Source organism: Piliocolobus tephrosceles, chromosome 4 (assembly GCF_002776525.5).
Source record: "Piliocolobus tephrosceles isolate RC106 chromosome 4, ASM277652v3, whole genome shotgun sequence".
NCBI lineage: Eukaryota > Metazoa > Chordata > Mammalia > Primates > Cercopithecidae > Piliocolobus > Piliocolobus tephrosceles.
Window position 1 is genome coordinate 123373825 of NC_045437.1, and position 22010 is coordinate 123395834.

The following is a 22010-nucleotide window of genomic DNA, read 5'->3' on the forward strand; positions in this document are numbered from 1 at the left end:
ATCCTAATAGGTTATTTTCTCCCTTAGTTATTACACTGATATCTTTTTTATAGTTTTGGGAAAGTATAAAACTACACAAAAAGCACCTTACGTGGGAGATACAATTATGAGCAAGAGTAAGCCCTGTCCTCAAGGGGCATAAAATCTGAAAGAATAAAGAAGTACTAAATACAAGTGGTTATAATTGAGGCCACCGCAAAGCACAGAGATATGAAAGTCAGCATGATTCACCTGTGTGATACTTCTACATTACTTGGAAGCATAGGATCAATCCTGCTAAGCTACATTTATACCTTCCTTTCTAAGTTGATAGAGAAATAAATAAGATCACAATTGCAAACCTCTATATAATATGCATATGATAAATAGTATCTATTTCATTAATTAAAGTCATTGTAATGTATAGCCCAGTTAGACAGAATGATAAAATGGCAGAGAAAGCTCAGTGAGTTCAGGGGACAGGAGCTCAGCCCTACCTGGCTGATGGTTCAAGAAAGGCTTCACAAAAGTAAAGGGCTGTGTTTAGTCATGAAGCACAAGTTGGGTAAAAAAGAACAACAACAACAAAAAGTTTCAGACACACACAAAAGACGCATTCAGAAATAACTGGGTTGGGCGAGAATGTCAAGTTCCTACAGAGAATATTCTAGAAGATCAGCTTGAAAGAATAGGAGAGAGCCTCACTGAGAGAATATCATCAGGGATTTGCTGTTAATTTGAAGTGCAATGAGGATTCTGAATGTTTAGAGATTCACCACATCTTTATGAAGTAATCTGGCAACTTCATGGAAAGGTTTTGATTTGAGAAAGATTACAGATACGGCTGGGCACGGTGGCTCACTCCTTTAATCCTAGTACTTTGGGAGGCCAAGGTGGGTGGATCACTTGAGGTCAGGAGTTCAAGACCGACCTCACCAATACAGTGAAACCCCATTTCTACTAAAAATACAAAAATTAGCCAGGTGCCATGGCACACGGCTGTAATTCCAGCTACTCTGTTGGCTGAGGCAGGAGAATTGCTTGAACCCAGGAGGTGGAGGTTGCAGTGAGCTGAGATCGCATGCAGCTGCATTCCAGCCTGGGCAACAGAGTGAGACTCTGTCTCAAAAACAAAAACAAAAAGAAAGACCACAGACCACAGATAAAGAGGTAGAAGCACTGCGAAAGCTCAGGCCAGAGGAAACGAGGGCCTTTTATCAGAATGATGATAGAATGAGTGATAAAAATGGTGGCAGAGAGGGGATACATTGAAGACAGAAAATTCAGGAGTTGGCAATTAATTGAATGTGGGGTATGACAGAGAAAGGGGACATTTTAAAGCCTCACATTTCAAGTCCCATGACAAAGAATGTGACAAAATGTTACACACAAAAAAGTAATCCGTATTGGAGATGATACTATCTTTTGGATCACATAAGTCACCTTGGTTCTTGCTAAATGTATTACATCATTTTAAAGCTTAAAAAAACCTTGTGTTACCACTGGCCACCTGAAACTAAAATTACTGATGATATAAACTTTCTAATAAATATAACATCTGTGCTGTTAACACATCTCAGGGCATATTCTGAATCTGAGAAATATAGGCACTATTTCTGGAACAAAATACAAAAATATTTTAAAAATTTTAAAAGGACAAAGACATTCAGTGCCCCATCTTAAATCAGCACCCCACAGGGATGTCTGTGTTCCCTTGTTCAGTGCAGCATTCTTTGCAATAGCCAAGATAAAGAAACGACGTCAGTGCCTGCAAATGGATGAATGGATAAGGAAATTACGGTATCTATAGCGTGTGAATATACATAGATATTCGGTTTTATAAAAGAAAAAGATACTGCCACTTGCAACACCACTGATGAATCAACAGGACATTATGCTAAGCGAAATTAGCCAGACACAGAAAGAAAAGTACTGTGTGATCTCACTTATATGTGGAATCTTTAAAAAAAAATAAAAAAGAAGTTGAAAACGCAGAAACAGAGAGTGCAACATGGTTTCCAGGGGCAGGAACAACAGGGAGGAAATAGGGAGAAGTAGGTCAAAGCATACAATCCTGCAATTATCTAGGATGTGTAAGTCTAGGGATCTAATGTACAGCGTGGTGACTATTATTGATAATATTGTATTGCATCACGAAAATGTGCGAAAAGTAGATGTTAGGTACTCTTATCTCACACACATGAAGGTAATTATGAAGAGTGATGGATATGTTAATTTGCTTGACTGAAGTGCTCATTATATGTATATCAAAACTTCATATTGTATACCTTAAAATGTACAATAAAAAGAAACTTAAAACAAAGCAAGAAGACATCTATACTACTTACATTGGGTGCAAAATGAAACTTTTCACGTGTTCATTCTATTTAGTAATTACTGTTCTTCAGTATTTCATGAAAGTATTTAATGGGATAATACTATGTCAAAACAGCAATGTGGGAAATAAGGGTACGAGAGAGAGCCCCAAAACAAATCTGCCACATAAGAGATGGTATTTGCTTCATGTGACAGGGAAAATTAAATCTTCATGCCTACATAAGTGCATAAGAATAAGCACAAGCTGAAGGTGCATTAATCTCAATCACTGTTTATTTGTGGGTGTTTAGATGTATTACATGCAGGGTATGTTTCCATTATTGTTGTTTTGAATGAAACATGCAGAAATTCATTGTGAGAAAACCAGGGAAATAATCTTCTCAGTTGTAGAACTCCAGGAACAAGGAAAAAAAAACTACAAAACTCAGTTCACATTACAGCCTTGCACACCATAGCTCTGTCTTTATTTCAAGGGAGTGGAAAAAGGAAATGAAGAACAAATCGCTCCCTCAAATGTTATTAATAACAGAATTTATCTACATTATTATGTATTTTATATGAAAAATCACATAAGGATCATTTTAAAAGATTAAGATGTGTCTGGAAAAGGATTTCAGCAAAAAAGTGGTTAACATTCATCATAGCCTTTCAAAACAAAATTGAATTCTACTTTTACCTGAAAACTTCCCATTGCAATATTACTTCTATTTTTTTACATATATAGCCTGCAACTTACCTAGGGCACTATTTATCATCTGGACAACCTGAATATACCCTACACACCAACACACACACACACACACACACACACACACTCAAATCACCTTGAGACAAATGAGAAATTCTCTCTTGAGAAACTCAAAACTGTATTAAAATGATAAGTAGCAAGTCTTCACTCTTCCTTCATTAACTTAGGCAGACAAGTGTGATGTACACACACCAAAAAAATCAAGGTTCCAACATGCTCCTGGTCATAATAATCATCTTTGCTTCTTCCAGCCCACAAAGTTTGTTCATTTTTACAAAGACATTATAATCTGTGATGGAAAAAGCGGTACCCAGAGGAGCCTTCCAATTATCCACACAGGTAGCCTAGCCCATCTAGGAACCTCTACAGGTATGGGTCAGGATTTAAGGATTCAAAATAATTATTGCAAAGGAAGAGCTTGAATGAGTAATTTCTTGTCAGTATTCTATTGACAGTAGTAAAGCAGAGAAAGGGGAAACAGGAAATTGCAGTTTAGAAAAGTAGAAAGAACACAGCAAGTAAGGAAATTCAGGTTTGCTGATTGTTTTATACAAATGGCCTATAGTTTTAAAAATAAGAGCACAGTCCAAGGTAAAATGTAGCAATTATGTCTCATAGGTACCTGTGTCAGAACAGCCTTATGTGTCACCTGCTATGACTATTCACGCTTTGGAATGCTGAGCCTAACATCACAGTCCTAAGTAAGAAGGAATTCTATTCAGACATTTCACATGTATATTTTAGATGCCTTTTGTACATAGAGTTTGGAAAATGGATGTGGTAAGGAGGAGAAACACACAGTACCTTCAGACCCTGCTTTAGATTTTAGCCAAATTCAGGAATGAATCCAAATGTACTTTTGAAAGATAAAATCATGTAGGAAATAAAAAGAGAAGAGACTTTCCTAGGGATTTAATGGAAACATTTAAAAAACGAAAGCTCATTTGAGACCAGCATGAGCAACTCAGTGAGACCCAATCTCTATAAAAAATAAATAGCTAGGCATAGTGGAATGTGCCTGTAGTCCTAGCTACTTGGAAGCTCAGGCAGGAGCACTGCTTGAGCCCAAGAATTAGAGACACAGAACCACTGCGCTCCAGCCTAGGCAACAGAGTAAGACCCTGTCTCTGGAAAAAAAAAATATGAAAATGAGGAAAGAAAAATAAAAAACATAAAAAGTTCAAAATATGCAGCTTCTGTCCTGAAACCACCACTATTCCATCTGAGAGACAGTCTTAATATCAAGAGGAGTCGAGAGCTGGGGCTTTGGAGTCAGAAAGTCTGGGTGTCAGTCTCAGCTCCACTACAGATAAATAAGTGGTCTTAGGCAAAATGACTTTAATTGAACTTTAGGTTCCAAATCTGAAAATGAAGAAAACAGAGAACAGTTGTTGGAGGTTTAAATGAGATGCCTTTTCCATCAAGTTCACCACATTGCCTATGAATAGATCACACAGATTCCTGGATATAAGGGCACAATTTTCTCAGATGTCCTTGGAAAAGAAAAGATCACCCCTTTCAAATATTCACATTGTAGCATCTCTTCCGAATGATCCCTTTTGGACCCAGTATTGCACATTACTCTCATTTGTTGGGTTACTGTTCTGACCGTTGTGCCTGTGTCACACTGGTTGTTAAACAGTGGTTGTGAACACCACTCCGGCTGTTTGGAGAAGACACAATGACTTGTTATGACTTCAACCAACATTAGTTTGGATGGTATAGAGGTTACCCTATCAAAAAGGAGGCAAGAACATTTAATGCTGATTTTGTCATGATCCATGCGGGTAGAATGTCACACTCCCAAGTGCCAAGTGAAAATAAGCCTTTACAAAGATCTTTTATTAGTTTGTCTTTGTTCTCTCCCCTAGATCCATTCCCCACCTTTTTCTGCTCTGCTCTGGGTGGCAGGAAGCTGAACCTGAGATACCTTTTTGCACCCTGTGGAATTTCATTGATTCAGCCAATGGAAGATAATAGAAAGACTTCAAAAGGCAAAAGAGAAAGCCAAGGGTATTTCTTCTCAGTTGATCTTCCTCTCTCTCTGTCTCCCTTGGGTCTTCATGGTCCTTCTTGGAAGTGGCTGTGCTATTCCCCAGCCACATTCCTGTTGAGTAGTTCATCTTTCATAGCTCCAGGTTGCGAACAGTCTTGGGTAACATAGTTATCTTCGCTTGTTTTTTCAGTCCTGGAGGTGAACACAGCTGCTTCATGGTTGCTCATTCCTGGGTAGTTCACCATTCCTTGTCAATTCCCTTAACCTGCCTATACCTTCATATGCGTTTCCTTTGTTAATCTTTCTTCTGTAAAACCCTTTACAGTGTGCCCTCTGTTTCCTGTTCAGCCCCTGTCTGATAAAAGTAATTAAATAAGCATTGGAGTGAGTGGTTATGTTATGGAGATCACACACATAGGCAGGTCAGGAAGGACTCAACTGAGAAAATGGAAACTAAATGTTCTAGGAAGTGACAGAAGGGGCCATTCAGCTACCAGGGGAGCAACCGTATATTTATGGTGAGTATCAACTGTAAAGGTAGAAGTTCATTTGGGATTTTCAAGGCAGGAAAAGAGATTAGTGTGGCTGGAACAGACTCAAAGGCAAGGCAGGGAAAGAGGCTAGTGTGGCTGGAACAGAGCCAAAGAGGCAATAGTCATTAGCAATTCAGTTGCATTAAAGACATGGGCCAGGATGCAATCACCCGGATAGAGAATGCAAGAGAGAGAAGCTACAAAGACCCATGACAGAGCTGTGGAAGGAAGAGGATCGGTCAGCCCCCAGCAAAGGATACTGAGAAAGAGTAACCAGAGGAGAATCAAGAGTGATATCTAAGAAGTCAAGTGAAGAAAGAGTTTTAATGTCAAATTTAAGAATTTGACATTAACTGTGTCAAATCCTGGGGTAGGTCAAGTAAGATGAGAACTACTCACAGGCCACTGGATTTAGCTATGAGGTTCGTGGTGGACTTTGACAAACACAGCTTTGGTGAAGTGTTTAGAAACAAAAGTGTTACTGAAATGGGTTCAACGGAAAACGAAGAGGAGTTAAAGATCAACTTTTAAAAGTATAAATTAAACCAAAATAAAAACAAAAAACTGACCTAATGTTATGTCAATGGATTTTTATGTCTTGACATAAAATTCCCAGTGAGACTGTCATATAGAAACTTAAGCATGCTGTGTCTCAAACATGTGCCATGAAAATTTGGTAGATAAGTTTTCAGTGACTTTAATCAATATATTAAATGTCATTAAGAGGCATATCACTATCCCAGAGAGTTTATACACTCAGTTTGGCCAAAACAACTTTTTTTGTCTTCTTATGAGGAACTTCACACACACATACACCATACCTAGCTAGCATTTATGCAGGAGTTTGCTTTGTTGTATCTAAGATTCAAACAAAATCCCATTTTGAGATTGACCTGCAAGCCAATGAAGCTTGACTAGATTAGAATAGAGGTAACAACTCGATTGTACATTTTTCTCCTGAGAGGGAATTCAAAAGAAACCTATTTGTTAATCCTCCTACAAGGAATTCTATCGTATGCTTATCCCTTCTTAAAATCAGCATAGGTAATTCTCTAGAAAGAAGAAATAGGATTCCATGTAAACACTCCAGTCAACAGATGTACCTGTTTCACATGAGTAGGAGTGTGTGTGAGCTCTTCAGTGGGTAGGTGGCACAGGTACTGAAGGAGACATCAGGGCTGACCACACCCAAGAAACGTGGGTCAGTGGTATCCTGCCATATGTCTGTATACTTTCCATGGTATGGTGATAGATGGCCCTATCTGTCAAGAGCTGTGATGCTTACATCAGATACATATAAATCACTTAGACAAGACTACCCTTTTACAGAAAGCTCATTCCTACAAAAGAACAACTGCATCAAACAAATGCATGGAACAACAAACACCTTTTCCTTTTATTCCATGGCACCAAGAGGAAGGCCCAAAGAGGGATATGACATATTTTGGGATTTAACTTTCAGAAAAATAATTTATTTATTGTGATAAAGGGCAACATTTTCTTCATGGAAATGTCAGCATGGGCAAGTGGAATCACAATGAGCACAACGACTATTTATTGAGTGCTTACTCTGGTCTGTGCACACCACTGAGTGTGCTACATGCGTAGTCTTATTTATTTCTCAGAATGACACTGGGAGGACAGTATTACTGCCTGGATTATTTTAGAGAGAGAGAAACAGAGGCTTGGGAGTTAAGGGACATGCCCAAGGCAAGAGATCATACATAAAGTGGAAGAGTTGGGATGTGACCACAGGAAGTTGGGCCCTAGGACCTATAAAAGAGAAAATCACTAAAATAGTAGCTCATATTTAATGTATACTGATCATGAAGCATAACCTTTACATGTATTTTATTTTTATGTTTTTCTTTCCACAACTATTACTACCATCCCATTTTACCAATGAGACAACGAAAACATAAAGAGTTGAAACTGATCACCTTGGTGATCTACTGCCAGTGAGAGAACAGAGCCCCTAGCTATTTACTAAACCCCACTCCTCTGACCCCAGAGGAAGCAACAAAGGAGTGGGGTTTAATAAATAGCTAGCCAAAGGAAGCACCATATCTCCCTGTACAGAAGCTTCCATTCTGAAGATTAATTTACTGTTACTATTAAACCCAGGCATCAAGCTGGGCGCAGTGGCTCACGCCTATAATCCCAGCACTTTGGGAGGCTTAGGCAGGAGGATCACGAGGTCAGGAGATCCAGACCATCCTGACTAATATGGTGAAACCTCGTCTCTACTAAAAATATAAAATATTAGCAGGGCATGGCAGCATGTGCCTGTAGTCCCAGCTACTTGGAAGGCTGAGGCAGGAGAATCACTTGAACTCAGGGGGCAGAGGTTGCAGCGAGTCGAGATTGTGCCACTGCACTCTAGCCTGAGCAACAGAGCGAGACTCCATCTCAAAAAAGTAAAATAATTAAAAAGTAAATAAACCCAGGCATCATTTTCAAATATCAACAAACATTTATTACACACTAATGATCATCAAGGCCTTGTGCTAGCTGCTACAACTGAACACAAAGAAGAGAAGTTCCTTCCATCAGTAACTGTAAAATAAGCCTGGGAAAACAACACACAAAACCTTATGGGAAATTTAAAATTGAATTCTGTTGAACAATTTCTTTTACTATGCAGAAGACAGCACAAGTAAGTGATTATTGGAATGAAAAGGACAATTCAGAGGATGAAGACATCATTGGCATGTGTGGTACCACAGAAGTTTCAGGGTGATGCTGGTGCTGGAGAAAACAAGAGGACTTGTGAAAGGTAGTGACAGGATATGGAGAAAGACATGTGGACATTTTTTGCTGAGACAGCTGGTGAATATAGAGAATAGTGAATGCAAACAGGATCAGGTTGGAGAAGAGATGGAATCTCAGGCAGCATTTGGACTGTATTTTGTGCATTAAGAGACATTTGACCTCAGGCATGACATGATATAGAACACTGCTTGCAGAAGATAAATTTGCCCTTCCAGGTAAGCATAAACAATTCAAACTTATACACAGAAAGTAAATGAAGCTATAACTAACTTGAGGTTGATATAAGATTTTTCAGAACACCTATGCAGCATCTACTGTCAGCATGTTTATGCTTACACTGAAAAACAGGCAGATTGATTTTCCCTGATTAAGGCTGTTTCAGTCTGGTCTGATGAGTAAATATCCAAAGCAGCCACATGCTTAGCTGCCCTCCCTCTGCAATTACTACCTGTTTTTTTTTTTTTTTCCACTCTTGATTCAAAGTGTGGGTCTCAATGTGTCATGCTTAACTTTTCAGAGTAGGCACCTTGTCTATCGCTTTGTCTTATAATTCTCCTGCTTCTTCTAAGAGGGACAATCATTCACTCATTCATTCCTTCATTCACTGTGTGTTTTCTGAATACTTACAAAGTGCCAGGGCAGGTGCTGGGCTATGGGGATGCAAAACTAAAATGTCATCTCAGTGTTTAAGGAGCTCACAATCTGCTTGAGGAACACAAAAGAGTGAGACAGTCACAATATGCTGGCTGAAGTCTGCAATAGTCCTGCATATAATGTGCTATGTGATCACACATAAGACAGTCTTCATTCTGCCTGGTGCATCCTGGCAGGCCTCCCAGAGACAGGAATTTTTAATGCGAGTTGTGAAAAATGAGTAGTCATTCTCCAGGTGGCTGAAGAAGCAAAAGCCATTTCTAAAAGTGGGTGAAGAAAGTGGAAATGCTTGGGAACGTGGGTAACTGCCAGGAAGAGTGATCCCGAGCTGAGTTTATGACAGGGGAGGGATCAAGAGGGATCGATGCTGCGACGTGTTTGAACTTGATTCAGCAATCTCATTTCCAGCTTAGAGACAACACAGAGCATGGCCCGGGGCATGGACAAATGGGAACTGACTGTAATAAAAGTCACATACATCGTAGAGTTATCATTACAAAGATAATCTAATTTTATCTTGTGAATTTCTCTATAGTCTCCTAGACAACTGAAGACACCATGGTTTGTCAGAATTTACCGGTGGGACTTGCTGATCCAAAAAAAAAAAAAAAAAAAAAAACTATGCCTTTGTGTCTTCCCAGCTCTAAGTCAATAATGTCAGCTAAAGAATTGTCATTCTACCTCCCTAGATGTTAACTCTGACAATTTGTTGGCCAAGCATTTTTCTAAGACAGTCATCCAGGTAGCCACAGCTTGAAAGTGAAGAATTGAGGAGGAAGGTTTGGTCTTGCCAATTACAGGAATTTGGGGCCGGGTTCCAAAGCATGATATGGCTTTGCTCATCTAGCCCCTGGAATGTGTACGTGGCTAGACTGATCCTAGGCTCTGAGGACCACCCAAGGTAGGTTTGAGATTCCTCAGAAATATCTATTCTCTGATTCCCTGTGCCCTGCACCCCCCAACAAAAGAATGTCACTTTATGAGAATGGAACATTATAATATTATTGAGAATAGGCAACCTGGGTATTTAGAGATCAGTAAAAACAAAGTTAACAAAAATAATGGATGCCAGATATTAAATGACTTCTTTACACTTGCTGCTTTAATGTGTTATTTAAAGCATACTAGATTTTTGTCTAAAAGGGTACGTAAAGGTGTGATTTAAATAATTTTTTACAGGGATGACCCAAACTAACTGCATAGACATTTGGTACTTAAACTAGGCAAAATCATAATAAACTTCCCTTCCATATATACATTTTTTTACAGTTTAAAAAACATTTCCACGAACTTCATTTTTCTGAAGCTCTTAACAATATTATAAGCCAGAAAGGACAGACAGTCCCACAACCAGCCTACCTGAACAGACACAGATAATTGATGCTACTTTCCAAGGATGGGTTATGAAACTAGCACAGATGCAAGATGTATTGGTGACCAGAGAAACCAAATATGCAGGCATTAACTCTCAACTTCATTCTGAAGATCAAAAAAATAAAGCATTTAATTATTTTCTTACTACCTGGATGTTTGTGTGTGTTTGATGTGTGCAGATGTGTGTGTGTTTGTATGTGTGTGTGTGCTGAACAATGTTTTATAAATGTAAGCCTGGCCTGTGGGCATAGAATTTAAAAAATAATAATAACAGTAACAGCAGTGACTTTAATTGGATATTTGAACCATCATTCACAAAAGCTTTTCCTATTCATGACCTAATTTGAACATCCCCCTTCATATGGTCTTATGATATTTATATGTGAGAATATATTAATATTCATATGAGAAAATTGAGGTTCAGAAACTTTTTCAGCATTTTGCAGCAAGTAAACAACAGAAGCAATCTAGAATTCTGGTTGTTGAATATATAGCCCAGTGTCAGTACCGTCACATCAAGACAATTTCCCAGTCCTCCCAAATTGTTAGGCTTTATCCCTCTGTTAATCAGTATTTATAGCTGTCTGCATGCATAGCCATAATCTTTTATAAAAGGTATGATTATTCGTACATCTTACTTGTCTTATTATCTTCACTGACAATGGTGGTCAGTGAAGATTTGTACCTATATTTCATACATCTTATGGTATAATTATTTGTATACCTTACTTGGTCTTATTTTACCTTGATCTTATTATACCTTAATCATACCTTGATCTCTTATGTCGGAATAAGATTTTTGTGTATTAAGCGTTCACCAAACCTATCTTTAGTTATCTTCGATTTGGTGTCTAGATCTTGTGGAGGGGACAGTCAGTGCTGATCGACATTGGTGTCCTCTCTTCTTTCTGGTCACCCCACGAGATTGCATACTCATGTCAGAGATTCAGCCAATGGAAAATGTGTAGAAATTAGGCCCGCTATTTCCACACTGAGCCAAGTAAGAAAATCATCTCATTTATGATTTTTACCCCCCTTTTCTAGCCACCTACTGAATAGAGAAGACCCCAGGGATCTAGAGAGGGGTGGAGCCACAAGGCAGATGCAACCTGGGTCACTGCATGACTCTGATGGGCAGAACCCATTCCCTGTCCAATGCTTCTTTCTGCTCTCCACTCCCACCAGTGTGCATTTGAACTGTGACATGAGCAAGAAGTAAACCCTCATTATGTAAAGCTGCTGAAATTTGAAGGTTACTTATTATAGCTGCTGCCTACTCAGACGAATACAACTCTCCATTATAAGAAGCTAATATCTACAAAGAAGTAATATTCAATGCACTCCAAAAGAGCATACATTGTAAAGAGATTTTAATAAGTTATTTCATATTGCTGATTCTGAGAATGCTTTTCGGGGGAAATAAAACCACAATGCTATACTTTCAAATAAATACATAATCGTGATTTTAATGATCAATCAAATTCTCCTATCATCAAAATCTTTAGGTCATGATAGATAAATTATGTGAAGTACACACTGTAATGTAAGACTGGCAATAAGATATTCAGGACACACTAATAAGCAAAGTATGGATTGACAAATCTAATTTAAGTCGGTCCTGCTGAGTCATTCAAGATTCGAGATATCTATCTATATAAAATGAACATAATCCATTAGCATCAAAATAACAAAGTCCCCCAAATGCAGAGGAGTCTAGTTCTGCTCATGACTTTTATCAGCATGGCATGAGGCTAATATTCATTTATCAAACAGTAAGGGCATTGTTTTGCACTCACATAATTATCAGTTAATGAAGCTTAAAAAAAGAGCCTCTCACATCTAGATTGAATTATTCTTTCTATGGTGCTTACCCTCATATTCCTAAATACTTATAATGTTCCCATAGTAAATGAGGTCAGCTTATGTAAGCTCAAAACAATAGGAAATTTTAGCCTCAGAACGTAATAGCAAGAATATTAGAGCACATTCACTCAATTCAAAAATTGAGTCTAAAATTCTATTCTTGGTTGCATGCCTTGACATCTATAGTGAAGCTATATCATTAGATAATCTCTCACATCCTTACAGTAAAATTTGAAGTCCAAACCACCCCATTTGTCAGAAGAGAAAACTAATGGTCGGAGAGGTAAAGCAGCTCACCTACTACTGCATGGGAATCTGGTCCTCGACTGAAAAAGATGTCTTTCCAATCTCATTTTGGTGGCTTCTTGTCTTTATGCCTTTTTGTTCCTTCTCTGTCTCATTCAAAACTGAGATGAGAGATGTTCTTATTTTAAGCTGGGGTTCTTGCCATGCTAGGACACACAGTTTTCTGATTTGGAAAAAAAGGGTTTACTTTTTCTAGTACACTTAATGCAACTGCACTCATGCAGTAAAGCAGAGGGCAGTGGATGTGCAATTGCAGAAAAACCCTGGAATTTCTCGGTAGGTGAAGGCTCGTGGAGGGCTCTGGTATGAGCATGCAGTTCACAGAGGATTTGGAGACTGCTCCTTTGTCTCATCTGTCTTTCCCTCCAAGTCTCCAGAGGACTATGCCTATGGAGGCTGTGTCTATTGTAACCTTCAAAATACCTTTGTTTTGTCTTATTATAGATACAGTAAAATACTCCAGAGACAAGGGACTGGCTGGGTAGCGACAGCCTGCTGGAGTGAATGAAATAGCCAAATCTTCCCTGTAATGTTGTAGTCAGAGCATCATAGCAGAGCCTGTGGTTACCATAATCAGCAGTCCCCATGGAAGAGCTGATTTAAAGCAGCACTGATTTCTAGTCCCTGGTGAAAGTGTTAAAACCCAGTAAAGCAGCGTGTAAAGGATAGGATACAGAAGTCCAGATAATTCATAAACAAATCATCTTTTATTCCTCTAACATTAAGATTCTCCAGTTTTCTCTTTCCAGGATATATTTTTTTATCTGTTAAAAGCATGCATATTTCTAGTATTATCTCACTGTATCTGAAAAGAATGTGTATTCATATTTAGAAGGGTTGGCTAGGTACAGTGGCTTATGTTCTCGTGCCTGTAATCCCAGCATTTTGGGAGGCTGAGGCGGGAGGATCCCTTGAGAGTCAGGAGTTCAAGACCAGCCTGGGCAACATCACAAGACCCTGTCACTACAACAAAGCCAGGTGTGGTTGCATGTGCTTGTAGTCCCAGATACTCAGGAGGCTGAAGCAGAGGACCAGCGGAGCCCAGGGGTTTGAGGCTGCCGTGGGTTATAATTGTACCACTGCACTCCAGCTTGAGTGAGAGAGTGAGACACCCCACCTCTGAAGAAATAAAAAGGAGGTTACCAGACAGGAGGTGAACAAGCCATTTATTTGGTGGTTCCTCTGAACAAAGGGCTACCATTTTTCAAATCTAAAGTGGGCATCTCTACTGTTGGAACTCTGCTCCCAAATGTATGTTTCATGACTAGAAAATGAAATCGTAGCACATTCTACCCATTAAATTGAGAGGCACACTGAGTCAGCATTGGATGAGAATACTTCACTTTAGTTATTGTTCTTAAAAATCACGTTTCTCAACAGGTTGAAATAATTCATTGGCAAGAAAAAGCTGAAACCTATTTTCCTCTCACATAGTTACACATTTTTCTGAAATGCACTCTGCTTTCTTTGTGGTAGGATTGGTCATGAGTATCAGGGTTCTGGAAATAAACTTTTCTTTATTTCAATTACACAAAAATTTGTTTTGGCTTGAAGCCTTTTTTCCCCAGTCCCAGGGAGGGAAGGTTTGTTTTGTTTTATTTTGTTTTTTTAGATGGAGTCTTGCTCTGTTGCCAGGCTGCAGTGCAGTGGCACCATCTGGGCTCACTGCAACCTCCGCCTCCCAGATTCAAGCAATTCTCCTGCCTCAGCCTCCCAAGTAGCTGGGATTACAGGCATGTGCCACAACACCCAGCTAAATTTTGTGCTTTTAGTAAAGACAGCGTTTCAGCATGTTGGCCAGGTTGGTCTCAAACTCTTGACCTCAAGTGATCTGCCCACCTTGGCCTTCCAAAGTGCTGGGATTACAGGCATGAGCCACCGTGCCTGACTTTCGTGTTTCAACATATATTTGAATATATGCTTAGAAGTCCAACATATATTTGGATATTTGAGAATATAACGTATTCTCAAAAGCATCTATAACCCATCAGTGATCACTATCTTAGATTTCAAGTTCTTCCATGAGATTCCTATCTAGTTAGTCTTTTTTTTTTTGAGACAGAGTCTTGCTCTGTCACCCAGGTTGGAGTGCAGTGGCATGATCTCAGCTCTCAGTTACAGCCTCTGCCTCCCAGGTTCAAGTGATTCTCCTGCCTCAGCCTCCCAAGTAGCTGGGACTACAGTTGTGTGCCACCACACCCGGTTAATTTTTGTATTTTTAGTAGAGACAGGTTTCACCATGTTGGCCAGGATGTTCTTGATCTCCTGACCTTGTGATCCACCCGCCTCAGCCTCCCAAAGTGCTGGGATTACAGGCGTGAGCCACTGCACCCGGCATCCCAGGGAAATATTTTTCATAAAGAAGTAAATGGACTTTGGAGAGGTATGAACGGCTCCCTATTTAAAATTCCGAATAGTGCATTGGCTCATCCACCCAGCTCTTGCAAGATTGACCATATGTGAAATTTGAATGTAGATTACAGTGTTTCAATTTAACAAGATTAAGGTGTGATTACATTGGTTATTTTGTAATTTCATACTTTCTCCATTAAGGGATGTCAGCATTTAAGACCATTCTCATTTTTAATGCATACTGAAGTAGAAAAAATGCTTGCAGTTCTAAGTTATTAACCATTTAACTTTATTTAGTTTGTATTTTCTAATCTGTTACTTTAAAAAATATATGCTTCTCATATCTTCTCCACAATAACTTACATTACAATCTGTTTAACTTTCTTTAACTTCAGCTTTCTAACCTTGTTTTCTTAAGACGTTACCCCCTCCCCTGGCCCACATTCATCGTTGAAGAAGACAGAAGAAAGCATAAAACTTTTAAAAGATACTAGGATATTTAGACCTGATTTGCTGATAGAAATTTCTATTTCCCCACTTCCTGGGGAGAAGCAGGGTGTAGTCGAGTGATTCCCACCCTGGCTTCTGCTGAATACTGTGGTCCCACAAGATACTGTTTTCATGCAAAAAAGTAAATCGTGGCCAAACACTGGTGAGAAATGCTGCATAACATATTAGTTTCTTGGAGAGTCACAATGCACATTTGCATATTAAAGTCCCTGGGATATACTGCAGGAAAGAAATACGTTCAATTTTCTTCAAACATTTGCATCACATCCACAATTTATTTGAACACAGATCCCTTTTTATTCTTGACACATTATTAAGATTCCTCAGGACACTAGTGTTCAAGAAACACAGTTTGGAAAAACCAATTCATATTGAAAATACAGGGGTTTTAGGGTGTGTTTTTAAATCCCCAGCTTTGATGCTTATAAGCTGTGTGACTTTGAACAAGTTATCCAGCCTCTCTGAACCTCATTCCGATTTTACATTCCAACCGATATTTACGAGCTTCCTTGGTGTTCTAGGCTCTGTGTTAGCTAGGCATGAGGGATATCGCAGTCAACAAAGCAGGCACATCCCATCCTCAGGTAATTCAGGGTCAGGTAGAAGAGATAGACATTAAATAAATACATGTATAATTAGAGTGTTGATAAGTGCCAGAGAGGAAAAAGAATAAGTGGAGGAGATAATTACAGGAAAAAGCCTAAGTAGATTGAGTGGGCAGGGAAGTTCTCTGAGGAAGTGACAATTAAGCTGAGGCCTGAAAGAGATGTAACATCCAGCGAAGCAAATTGTGTCAGCAAAGTGTTCCAGAGAGCAGAAAAAGCAAATGCAAAGGCCGCTAAAGTGGTCTTGCATGCTGACTTCCCTTAAAGGAGAAAATATGAATCTTAGAGACTACCAAGGTATGTCTTTCTTCATCTTGCTGGACAAGCTTGTATCTGAGGTGCAGCAAAAAGGCCAGTGAGGCTACAGCACAGCAGGCCAGGCATGAGTGGTAGGGGCCATTGAAAGCAGAAACACTGGCAGCAGCCAGATCTCCATCCTGTGGACCAGAATCCATGCGAAGGAGTCTGGACTGTAAGTGCAAAGGATGCTGACTTGGCATTATCTGATTCAGGTTAACACAGGATTATACATAGAAACAGGAGTCCAGTGAGGCGGTGATTTCTTGTTGAGAAACAGATTCAGATTCCTCTTCTGCAAAACCGGGCTATTAAGTCTTAACTCACATGGTTGTAGAAAAGTGTCAAAACTTGGAAAACAGCTTGGTAAAAGATGCCAAAATAGAACTTCCTGCTCCCATTTCTTTCCTGAGACATAGAGCCCAACTATCTAGAGACTTTCATATATCTCGATTGACTTCCGCCCTTTGAATCTTGTATATTTCACCCTGCTTTCTGAATGATAACCTCTTGGGACTGTTTGTATGGGAAATGGACCACACTGTAAATAATTTCAGAAGGAATACCCTCTCTATTCTACCAGTCCTCTCCAATGACAAGTGGGAGCAGGCACCACCAGCCTTTCTGTATGAATTCCGTATTCTATCGTTGGCAGCACTTGGATTCAAGTGTGCTGGTCTATCCAAATAGAAGTGAAATGTGGGGGCTCTCTTGTGGGGAAGGCCAGAACCTAAATGAAAAATTACAAAGCACCTTCTAAAAAGACAACACCTGTGCTGTTTGGACACTTTGCCTTTATTTTTTTAAATGATGTTTTTAAATTTAAATTTAAAAAATTTAACTGACAGATAAAGTAGTATGTATTTATCATACAGAATATGATGCTTTGAAGTACACATACATTGTGGAATGCTTAAATGTAGCTAATTATCAAGTCCAGTACCTCACATGGTTATTTGTGTGGTGAGAACACTTACTCACTCTCCTTGAATTTTTCAAGAATACAATATGTTCGTCATTAACTATAGAAACCATGCTATGCAATAGATCTCTTGAACTTATTCCTCCTATCTAACTTTGTTGGTCTTCTTTTTTTTTTTTTTTTTTTTTTGAGACAGAGTCTTACTCTGTCACCCAGGCTGGAGTGCAGTGGCACGATCTCGGCTCACTGCAAGCTCTGCCTCCCGGGTTCATGCCATTCTCCTGCCTCAGTCTCCAGAGTAGCAGGGCCTACAGGCACCCGCCACCATGCCTGGCTAACTTTTTGTATTTTTAGTAGAGAACGGTTTTCACCGTGTTAGCCAGGATGGTCTCTATCTCCTGATCTCATGATCTGCCCATCTCGGCCTCCCAAAGTGCTGGGATTACAGGCTTGAGCTACCGCGGCTGGCCTCTAACTCTGTCTTTTTTAAAAGTCAAAATAAAACTTTAAAAAATGACCCAATTTATTTAACAAATAAATTGCATGGAATTAAAAGAATATGGGGAAAATTATAGATTCTAAGAGACTTTAAAGACTGCTATGGGGCCGGGCACAGTGGCTCACACCTGTAATCCCAGCACTTTGGGAGGCCAAGGCGGGCAGATCACCCGAGGTCAGGAGTTCCAGACTAGCCTGGCCAACATGGTAAAACCTGGACTCTACTAATAATACAAAAATTAGCCATGCAGTCTTTAATCCCAGCTACTCAGGAGGCTGAGGTAGGAGAATTACTTGAACCCAGGAGGCAGAGGCAGCAGTGAGCTGAGATCGCACCACTGCACTCCAGCCTGGGCAACAGAGCAAGACTCTGTCAAAAAAAAAAGAAAGAAAAGAAGAAAGAAAGAAAGAGAGAGAAAGAAAGAGAGAGCAAGAAAGAAAGAGAGAGAGAGGGAGGGAGGGAGGGAAAGAGGAAAGGAAAGGAAGGAAAGAAAGAAGAAAGAAAGAGAGAGAGAGAGGGAGGCAGGGAGGGAGGCAGGGAAGGAAGGGGAAAAAAAAGGCTGCTATGGACTGAATGTTTGTATTCTCCCAAAAATACATGTTGAAACCCTAGTCCCAGTTCCCACTGGTACTTGGAGACAGGGACTTTGGGATATAGTAAGATCATGAGGGAGGAGACCTCATAGAGGGATTTGTAAGATTTATATCCTTGTAAGGAGACATGAGAGCTTACATGTGCTCTCCCTTTCTCTCTCTCTCTGTCTCTCTCTATTATGTGAAGATATAATGAGAAGATGGCCTTTTGCAAACTAGGAAACAGGTCCTTACCAGACTGCACCAGATCAGCTGGCACCCTGATCATGGACTTCTCAGCAGCCTCCAGAACAGTGAAAAATAATGCTTTTTCGTTGAAGCCACATAATCTATGACAACAGCCTGAACTAAGACAAAGACCTAGACCCCAGGCAGGCCAGTGTAAACCATGAGATCTAGGGATATGTCCTGGGTGATAAAGAAGAGCAAGAAAGAGATCATATAAACTATAAAAACGTGGTGACTTTGGGTAAATGGGAAGGGTTGGGGCTAGAAACGAACTCCTAAATAAGAGTGGTGAGGGGCTGGCCTAGTCCTATTTCTTGACCTCGTAGCAGTTGCAAGGGTGCCTGCCTCATAATAACTTAATATGTTGCACATTTGTTTTATTCAGTGTTCAGTGTTCTATGTCTGTGTTTTCAGTGTACTTGTATCTGTGTTTTGCTTTAAAATAAAATGATTAAAAAGTGAAGAAGAAATGAAAGAGCAAACAAACAATAATTTTTACATGTCAAAATGTAAAATCATATCAATTTAAGCCATGATTTTCAAAGTAAAAAAAAGAGGGCCGGGCGCAGTGGCTCAAGCCTGTAATCCCAGCACTTTGGGAGGCCGAGAGGGGTGGATCACGAGGTCAGGAGATCGAGATCATCCTGGCTAACACGGTGAAACCCCGACTCTACTAAAAAAATACAAAAAAAAAAAAATCTAGCCGGGCGAGGTGGTGGGCGCCTGTAGTCCCAGCTACTCGGGAGGCTGAGGCAGGAGAATGGCGTGAACCCGGGAGGCGGAGCTTGCAGTGAGCTGAGATCCGGCCACTGCACTCCAGCCTGGGCGACAGAGCGAGACTCCGTCTCAAAAAAAGAGAAATGTCATGGGGTTCACAAAATCACTTGATGTGTGATCCTATAGGAAAACAATCCAAAATGAGAGTAGAAATGCTGTCGGGTTTTCTGCTGAATTTTTCTCTTCTTTCTCATTGTACGTTATAAATAACTAATTAAACTATTATTTCATTACAGAGCTCAATTAATTTATATGTTGCTTAGCTGCTCTCATATCTCCAAATGGTAAGACAAAAGGATAAATTAAATGAGCAACAAAAAAGCATTCCTGTTGATAAAAACCTTTAACGTGGATTATAAAAAAGTTCACCTCCAAAACACACTGGACAATTAATTTTTAATCCTTTATTTTAATTTCTAAGTAGTAATTCTACTATGTAGTTGATGGGCTTTAATATGGCAATAAATAATTAACAATTATAGGCCTTTTGTGTTCATATAGATATAAAAATATCTTCCTCTCTAAGCTGTGTTTTTCCCAGATCATCTGGAGGGAACATACACATCTACAAGTCCTTACCGGCTAAAAAGACCTTCAGTTGTGGAAAATTTTTAGGTTCTTTTATCATCTCATCTTTCGTTATTGGAACATAAATTCTTTCCATACCCCTCATGATCTGATAATACGGTAGAAATTGGAGTGTTTCAAATTTACGTAGCTACTAAAAAATGTAAACCATTATTACCTGGCCAGAAGGAAGCAGGCACACTCCAAATGAGGGGTTGATCAATAAACACTTATCAACAAACAAACCACCTTCGTTTCAGTTTGATTTACCCTGTCTTGGAGCTGTGTGGTATTTTTTCATCGTCATCAATGAGGGGCCTTTTAAAACACAAACACTGAAGAACAGTAGCAGGATGGAAGGCATTCTCTGTACAAGGTGGAAGGAACTACTCGGGCTACTATATAAGATATTTTTCCTACTGTAACAGATTGCCAAATTACCACAGCATCAATGGTGTGAGAGTTTACAAAACTGCTTTTTAAACTCAGAATGCTGGGATATTATGAATCACACCTGCATGAAAACAAATGCCAGTGCTTGGTTCATAAAAACAAAAAATGTGGGTTTGCGGAAGTTGAAAATACCATAGTATTATGTAAACAACAGGTCACCCTGTTTTACCACTTCCTCTTCTCTCCCTTGGTATTAGACTGCCTTAGAATAACAATGAATATGTTGATATTTCAGAGACAAGTGGTGCCCAGACGAGCCACTTGGACTCAAACTTCCGGTAGTCTGGGCAAGTTTTTAAATTGTCATTTTATTCTGGGAAAGCGCTTGAGAGGGCCAAGTGTATAATCAGGAGAGTGCATTTTGCCCTCTTTCAGTTTCTCAGTGTGCGGTGTGAGGGCAGCCTGACTGGAATGGTTCACTCACATGACAGTACCTACTATTCCTTTCTATCCCATTGCCATTTACAGCAGCACGAGGGCCCAACCGCTGGCAAAGGTGTCAAAGGTTTGGACGTGCTGGTCACTGAAGAGCTGCTCTCCGACTTGGAGATCAAGCAGAGCTCCTTAGGAGCAATGACAAAGAAAACTTTCCCAGCTTTCACAGGGAGACTTTAAGGGCTCATTCCCATTACAGATTACCACTGGTTGAGGCAAATACATATTTTTAAATGCCACTTTTACCATCCTGTGTAGTTAAGGTGATAGCACTACAATATCTGGAAATCTCCTGTACAATTTGGTATAAGCAAGGCGAAAGAGGAGGTGAGCAAATAGCCTTTGCCAAATGTCATTTGTATCATGGTCGTCAAAGAACCAAGCTTGAAACTTATTTTACATGTAGGAGCAATATTTGTGCACACTACCAAAGTCTTGAAAAGCAGATTCTATCAATACACAGTTTTACTTGAGAATTCTCAGGTATATCCAAAACATATCCGTATTTTCCTCTGTAGGCATCCCCTCCAGAAATTTATAAATAGATTGTCAGCAAAGTAATAAAAGCATTTGTTATTTTTATCCCTTAGCAACTAGACAAAACCCACTTGTCCTATCACTTCATTTGCCCACTAACAAGACATCTGAAAGTCATAAAATTAAAATGCTTTGCTATAGCTGTACCCAGACACGCTCAAGAGTGACAACAGAAGCAGTTACTGAAATACAGGGCCCAGGGAATCGTTTAGAAGAAGAGAGCGTGCCTGAAAAGCCCAGCGCTGCTCAAACCTATTGCCATTTTCCACGCCCGCTGCATGACCGCACATGTGCAGCAAAATCCCTGTCAGTTTCACGTTGCTTCCTGCTTTTTACTTGCAGAGTAAATGTACTGAAATGCAAATGAATGGCAGTGACAGACTTAGGGGGACATTCTTGAGTTGGTTTGATTTTATTTCATTTTGTGTAAATCATTCTCGGTTTTCAATACTTAATTGGGGAAACCTCCTAGCTCGTAGCGCGGAACACTACACCACGGCACTATGGAATGAATCACGAGTGAAGCCCAATATTGTGCCTCTAGTCGCGGTCACAGACTTAGAGCAGCACTACCCAAATCCTGCTGTTCACTACATTGAGCACAAGATGTTCTACAGGATCCCTGCTAAAAAGGGTTCGGGGGCAAGTTTACAAACTGTTACCTTCCCTTCTT

At 39.7% G+C, this 22010-nt stretch overlaps 1 protein-coding gene and 1 long non-coding RNA gene across 2 annotated transcripts in view; one reads left to right on the forward strand and one right to left on the reverse strand.

Moving 5' to 3' along the window:
* TENM2 (teneurin transmembrane protein 2) overlaps nucleotides 1-22010 on the reverse strand; it is a 1213529-nt gene that overhangs the window by 1107915 nt on the left and 83604 nt on the right. The window lies entirely within an intron of this gene.
* Nucleotides 8383-11869, forward strand: LOC111547110. The gene is made up of 2 exons (XR_002733029.1): nucleotides 8383-8580; nucleotides 11438-11869. It is a non-coding gene; the product is annotated as an uncharacterized LOC111547110 (long non-coding RNA).